Here is an 8132-nt window from a genome sequence, read left to right as displayed (position 1 = left end):
CGACCTCCAAAAATGTGATGCACGAATGAAGGACAAAAATGGAATGCACAGGCCTGCATGGAATCTGCACTCGTGAAATTCCAGACATGGTCTGATGGGTGCACATGTTTGGTGGTGACCAGTGTTGGGGGTAACACATTACAACATGAGTTATGTAATCAGATTACTTTTTTCAAGTAACTTGTAAAGTAATTCATTACTTTTAAATTTACAGCAACATTTACTGTTACTTTTTCAAATAAGTAATGTAAGTTACTTTGTTTTCCCATGTATTGACTGACAGCTCTTCTGTCACCACACTGAGAGAAATCGGGAGTAAAGTGCAGAGGCGTTGTGTGAAAGCAAGCCCAGCCCAGGTGAGAAAAACTAATGCTAAAGTAACTTGACGCATTACTTTCCATAAAACTAAAATGTAACTGCAATTAGAAGTAATGCAATTAGTCACTTTTTAGTAAGTAACGCAATATTGTAAAGCATTACATTTAAATGGAACTTTCTCCAACACTGGTGGTGATACTTGTGCTGGCCAGTAAATATAGTACTCTCAGCTCTGTCTACCACACTTTACAATGCTTAAATCCACTGAGCATTGAAATGTATGAAAAAACTGTACTGAGTTAATTTTGGTCTATACCATTTCACTTGTCACTTCTTCTCTGGTATTAGACTTGTTCAACAGGCCCAATGGTGCACAGTACTTGAGATATACAGTATGTTATCAGACAATACGGACATAATTCAAATTCTGCACTCATGCCCTGTGGAAAATAAGCTTAATAATAATAAAACAAACACACAAACTCATTACAATTGGTGTACAGGATATGACATTTTAAACAGCTTTGGAATAAAACAGTATTTGATGCTTCTTAAAGGTGCCGTAGAATCAAAAATTAAATTTACCTTGGCATAGATGAATAACAAGTGTTCATGGAACATGGAAATGACATACATTGAGTTTCAAACTCCATTGCTTCCTCCCTCTTATGTAAATCTCATTTGTTTAAAAGACCTCAGAAGAACAAGCGAATCTCAACATAACACCGTGTTACGGAACAGTCGGGATCATTAATATGTACACCCCCAATATTTGCATATGCCAGCCCATGTTCAAGGCATTACACAAGGGCAGGCAGTATTAACGTCTGGATCTGTGCACAGCTGAATCATCAGACTAGGTAAGCAAGCAAGGACAACTGCGAAAAATGGCAGATGTAGCGATAATAACTGGCATGATCCATGATAACATATTTTTAGTGATATTTGTAAACTGTCTTTCTAAATGTTTTGTTAGGATGTTCTGTTGATGTTCTAATGTACTGTTAAATGTGGTTAAAGTTACCATCGTTTCTTACTGTATTCACGGAGACAAGAGAGACGTTGCTATTTTCATTTTTAAACACTTGCAGTCTGTATAATTCATAAACACAATGTAATTCTTTATAAATCTCTCCAACAGTGTGTAATGTTAGCTTTAGCCACAGAGCACAGCCTCAAACTCAGAATCAAATGTAAACATCCAAATAAATAAAACATTCACATGATCCGAAGCATGCGTGCAGCATGCATGACGAACATTTTGTAAATATCCATTTGAGGGTTACATTAGCTGTGTGAACTTTGTTTATGCACTGTATAGTCTAGAGCTCGGGGGGCAGGGAGCGCGAGATTTAAAGGGGCCGCAGCCTGAAACCTAGCCTGCATAGCTAATGATGCCCCAAAATAGGCAGTTAAAAAAATGAATAAAAAAAACAATCTATGGGGTATTTTGAGCTGAAACTTCACAGGCACATTCAAGGGACACCTTAGACTTATATTACATCTTGTGAAATAACGTTCTAGGGCACCTTTAAATACACTCAAGGAAATAATATCTCAATAATATGTCTATCTTTTACAAAATTACAGCTTGATTATAAATAATTCATCATTAAAATATTATGTTCACAATTGATATTTACACTCTAAAAAATGGACAAACCCAGCAATTGGGTTGTTTCAGCCCAGTGAATGAGTTGTTTTAACCCAGCGGTTGGGTTAAATGTTTGCCAAACCTTCTGGGTAGTTTTATTTAACTCAACTATTATTTTAAATATTACTGTATTGCTTAAAATGAACCCGAAGTATGTTGGAAACTAACATTTATGTTTAACAGATTAACTTTTATTAATAAGTTTAATGAATAATAATTAAACAATAAACATTTATTAAATTGCTTATTAATAAACCTTTTGATTATTATTGTTGCCTCTAGTATTTGGCTCATTTTACCCTGCATGTAATGGGCTAATTTTAAGTCAGCCATATAGTAATTTTTAAACAATAGTTGGGTTAAATAAAACTACCCAGCATCTTGGACAAACATTTAACCCAATCAGTGGTTTTGTCCATTTTTAACCCATAATATTTTAGAGTGTACCTTTTTTCTTTGTTCTTCACTGACTGTTGTCCTCTTGGTAAAACAGTCTTAATTTGGTATATACTGTATAATTAGATAAAAAAAAAAAACTCAAAAGTTGAATGAATGTATTCTTTATTTCATTCTTTTTTATATATTATCATAGTTTAATGAAAATGTAAATGCATTAAAATGCTTTGAAATGAGCAAAAATAAATGTTTTAAAAACAGTTGAAAGAAAAAAATCAACCCCTGGGTTAAAGTACCCATAGTTGAAAAAACATCCTTCTATATATTTGGTGAAATACATTTAAATTTCTGTCTCTGTCCCTAAAAGCCACACTTACGTACAACCTTTCGAGCATAGGTCAGCTGGAAAGTGTTGCTCAGAGGTTGTGTTTGTGCCCAGAGGGCTCATGGGGAGCAGGAGAGAGCGAGAGAGAAGTAAAAAGAAATATCCACAAACCCCTTTTGCTTTTCTATGAAAAATGTGCCCTGCGTGGGACAAGTCCATGTAGACTCATCCATCAAGCGGACCCAAATACAGCCCGCACCACTGTTGACGTGAGGTTAACAACTTGACACTGACAGCTAGTCAGGCATGGCTGCAGTGCGAAAAAAGGGCAAGATGGAAGTGGTGATCTATCTAAAAATAAACAGGTAAATCTGGCCGCAAACAAACACTAGCTACAAACAATGAGCAACCGATCAAGTCTTTCTCCCTTACTTTCAAATCTCAATTTCCTTTTGGACATTTGTTTCCATTGAAAATATGCTACATGATATATGCCACTGAGAATCGGTTCAGATGAGGAGGAAAAAGCTGGAGTTGGACATGGGTCCTGATGAGGTTTCTAACGTGTGGCGGCCCAAAACACAGAGGTAAATTCTTTTTAATCCAACCCCCCGCTGGTTCTATAAAATGAGATGTGGTTTCAAACGCAGGCCCAGTTTTTAATTGCACTTAAAGCAGAATGGCAGAACATCAATCTTGATGAGTAGATCTGCATCCCCACTTTCCCCGGCCAATTTATCACCATTCACGCCTACACACACACACACACACACACACACACACACACACACCCATTACACCATCCCATCTGCGGATTTCCCATGAACTTCCCCCTCTTCGGCCCCCAAGTCTCCATCACTGCAATGTTAAGTCAACCACCAAAATATTGCTTCCATCTGATCATTTACACTGCACTGCAATCATATTTGCTAAATGAAATCCAATATTTGTTTCTTCCTAATTTTGCAGTGTCTATTCCAAAAATGCTTTTTTATGTTTCTCACAAAATATGATGTGAGAACAGGATTTTTGCTTTCAACAACCATTTGTAAGGTGAAGAAGTCTTGTATTCCCCCTAATCACCAGAAAAACTGCATGATTTCAAAGTTAGAATTGTAAAAATGACAGAAGAAAATGCAAACACAGTCCAGATGTTTTCTGCTATATCTGTTGGTGTTTTATCACATCCAACGGGTGACACATAATTACATATTGTTTATTGTTTATTTATAAACTTAAGTTTATTTTATATTCTTTGACAAAGTATTTAATCGTTTTTTGATTCCTTTGCAGACTGTTGATAAAGTTAAATTATACATTTTTAATATTTTACTTATTTTTTGAAACGTAGACATTTGGATATGTTTGTCATTTTGAGTGCATTAAAGGGTTAGTTCACCCAAAAATGAAAATTCTGTCATTAATTACTCACCCTCATGTCGTTCCACACCCGTAAGACCTTCTTTCATCTTCGGAACACAAATTAAGATATTTTTGATAAAATCCGATGGCTCAGTGAGGCCTCCATTGACAGCAAGATAATTAACACTTTCAAATGCCCAGAAAGGTACTAAAGACATATTTAAATCAGTTCATGTGACTACAGTGGTTCAACCTTAATGTTATGAAGCAACGAGAATACTTTTTGTGCACCAAAAATACAAAATAATGACAAATTCAACAATAGTGATGGGTGATTTCAAAATACTGCTTCATGAAGCGTCGAAGCTTTACAAATCTTTTGTTTCAAATCAATGGTTCGGAGTGTGTATCAAAGTGCCAAAATCAAGTGATTTCAGTAAATGTGGCTTCGTTACATCATACATTTTTTTCTAAACGTTTTGAAATTTCAATGGTTCATGTGACTTTGGCAGTTTTGTCTTTAGTAGCTTTCTGTGCATCTGAAAGTGTTAATTATCTTGCTGTCAACGGAGGCCTCATTGAGCCATCGGATTTCATCGAAAATATTTTAATTCGTGTTCCGAAGATGAACAAAGTTATTATGGGTGTGGAACGACATGAGGCTGAGCAATTAATGACAAAATTTTCATTTTTGGGTGAACTAACCCTTTAAGTGCATTAAAACTGAATATGTTATATATATATATATATATATATATATATATATATATATATATATATATATATATATATATATATATATATATATATATATATATATAAAACTGTAGGTTATTGAAAGTTGTATTGATTTTTTTTTTAACTTAGCATCATCAAAAAGGTAATATTAGGCCTTTTTTTAAATCAGCAGATTTTTTAAGATGTAGGGCTTTGTAATTATCAGATCAATAACCAATTATGTAATATAGGTGAAAATAAAGGTGACAGAAAAAAAAAATGTGTGTGTGTTCAGAGGCTTTTGAGATAAAGGATGGGCAAAAATGATATATGACCATGCTGAAAATATTTTCAATCTAGTAAAGACTGGTTTATGCTGGTTAACATTGGTTTGGTGTTGGCATAGGTTGTAGAGCTGAAAATCATGCTGTTAAACAGCAACATTTATTTGCTGAAACTTGCTAGTTAGATAGTAAAGAAGTCTGGTTGTTGACATCAGCAGAGCAGCATCCAAACACAACTATGTTGTAGAACGGAGATTTTACATGTTGCTGTGCAATTCTACATCCAGGTGTGAGGATCTGTTCAGGTATTTCACTCTGGTGCTGCAACTGCACAGACGTCTACAGGACTTTCATGGTTTATGTGAGCTGTGGACAGCAATGGGTTATATAGTTGGAAGATCAAGCCATTGTGAATCAGAATGAGAAACCTTCTGGAGCATTAAGGGTTAGTTCACCTAAAAATGAAAATTCTGTCACTAATTACTCACCTTTTTGTTCATCTTCAGAACACAAATTAAGATATATTTGATGAAATCCTAAGAGGCATATGACTCCTCCAAAGACAGCTGTTTAACTACCACTTTCAAGGTCCAGAAAGGTACTAAAGACATTGTTAAAAAAAAGACGATGTGACTGCAGTGGTTTAATTTTAATGTTATAAAGCGACCACTGCAATCACGTTGACTTTTTTAACAATATCTTTAGTATCTTTCTGGACCTTGAAAGTGATGGTTAAACAGCTGTCTTTGGAGGAGTCATATACCTCACGGATTTCATCAAAAATATCTTAGTTTGTGTTCCGAACATTGAACGAACATCTTACGGGTGTGGAACAACATGAGGGTGAGTGATCAATGACACAAATTTAATTTTTAGGTGAACTAACTTTTTAACAGCCATTAAATGGTATTTTGCATTGTTTTGTTATTAAAATATATTTTGTTAATGTTCAGTGTATTGTATAGCTAATTTTCCTTGCATTTTAGTAACAAATGGTGTTGTGTTTCTCATGGAAGATGAGTCAGTCTCCATCACTTCATAAAAACAAGAAGACACATTGTGATTTCCTCCATGATGTTTTTGTTTTGATGGTATTCATTTATTTATTTATTTGAAAATTGCAACTAACTAAATAAAAACTGTAACTACCACAAGATATGAGTTAAAATTCTTGAAAGTTGGATCAAATATCTTGTTTCACTAAATCAAAAAGCACTGTTCCAAAGAGAACCAATGGCAAATTAGCATTCTGGATTTGCCTAAAAGGGATGTCATGCTTGAACAGTGCTATTACAGTGAAATAAATTTATAGATTCACCAATTATTTTTGCATTTGGCACTTGGTGAGTGTTCATTTGACAATTTGGACCCTGCATCCTCAACCAGGTTCACCAGAAAGACCATGCTGGAAGTTTTGCTGATGAAAACCATGGCTGGTAAACATGAATGTTTCCTTTTAGAAATGTTACCAAGAAATCACTAAAACTGTGTGAAAAAAACACGATGGCAAAAGAGGGCCAAATTGAGGAAGGCAAGAGGAAGAGGGCAGATGAAAAATGAGTGGAGGAGAGGGGTGTAGAGGAGTGGGTGGGTGAGTGGGAATGAGAGCCGCTCTAGTCAGCTCTTTTGAATAGAACGAACATGACGGAGTGGACAGGTTATATGGGAAACCCTGAATGGGGCTTCTTCCCCCTAACATGATAACTTTGATCCCTTGTGCCTTACACTGCAGTCAGCAATATTGACTAATGGGTCTGGGTTAATACTTTAACCAACGCACAGCATGGGGCAGCTGGGGATCTCACTGCCCTTAGAGATCTGCATCTCAATCAGTGCGGCATTCCCCAGCATACAGTACACAGAGACCTGGCCCAGAGGAACGCATGCTGCTGTTGAAGTGGGTTTAGGAGAATCAATATGTGTTACATGAAAAGTTTCCTTGTATGATAGCCATATTTCCCCTCAGCCTTCATAATAAGACCTCAGTTGTTGCCAATTGAAGTATAAGCATTAAGAATAACTTGATTTCATTATCTTTTATTAAGCTGTATTATAATTTGAGCATTCCATTCCATTAGGGAAGCCTAAAAGATAAGCAGACAGAAAAAAAGACAGAGAGGGAGAGCATGACACATCAGCTCTCTGACAGCAGGGGGAAATCCTCACTTCCTGTAGATGACAGGACGCACAATGGTTTCACTGGCCATCCATACAGAACACAGAGCGAGGCAGGTTAATGATTCAGTACCCTCAACTGAGCCAGAAAGAGAAAGAGGGGAAGCAGTGTAAAACATCAATTATCTCCACTTACAACATCATTACATAAGCTCAAGTTAAGCTTTTTCTATTTCAGACCTCTTCTTGGAATCATTGTAAAATTGCATGTGGTGTACAGCAGGCATTTCGCATAAATGTATAGCCTTCATCATCATATGATTAACTCATTATATCATATAATTAACTGATTTAATCAGATCTGTAGTTTGTACTGAGTAATACAGTCCTTTGTTTCACCAGAGGGACAAAGTTAACCACCATGACAAATTACTGACATCAGCATATTGTCTCGTTCTCTTTCTTTTACACACACTCACACACCACCGGGACACTTACAGGCAAACATGCATTTTATTGCTCATTTAAACTGTGCATGGACTAATGACATCCCTGTTCTCAAGTCACTGGACAGTGTCCAACTGACCTTCACCCTCTGAAGTGAGTGAGCCAAAACGCAGGGTTACAGGATAATTTGGACGATCAAGCATTCAATAAGGTCAAAGTCGATTACTCTGAAAATTAACCTACAATCTCCATTATCTATCAGGAGGATAAGCAAACATTTACACTGGTAAACAATTGCCATGGGTAGAAAGAAAAATTCTATTTATAGCACCACTGTACTGATGGCCATACCATAACATGCTTTGAAGTAACTTGAAGTATAATATATATGTTCCTTGGTATATTAATATGATAATCAAACAGTATGATGGTAAATATGTAATGCTGTATTTAAATTTAATTGGAATTCACTTTGTAATTACGAAAATCCAAAGATTCAATTCTGAGCTGTTCA

The sequence above is a fragment of the Chanodichthys erythropterus genome, chromosome 20 (assembly GCF_024489055.1).
Source record: "Chanodichthys erythropterus isolate Z2021 chromosome 20, ASM2448905v1, whole genome shotgun sequence".
NCBI lineage: Eukaryota > Metazoa > Chordata > Actinopteri > Cypriniformes > Xenocyprididae > Chanodichthys > Chanodichthys erythropterus.
This window is presented reverse-complemented; position numbering follows the sequence as displayed.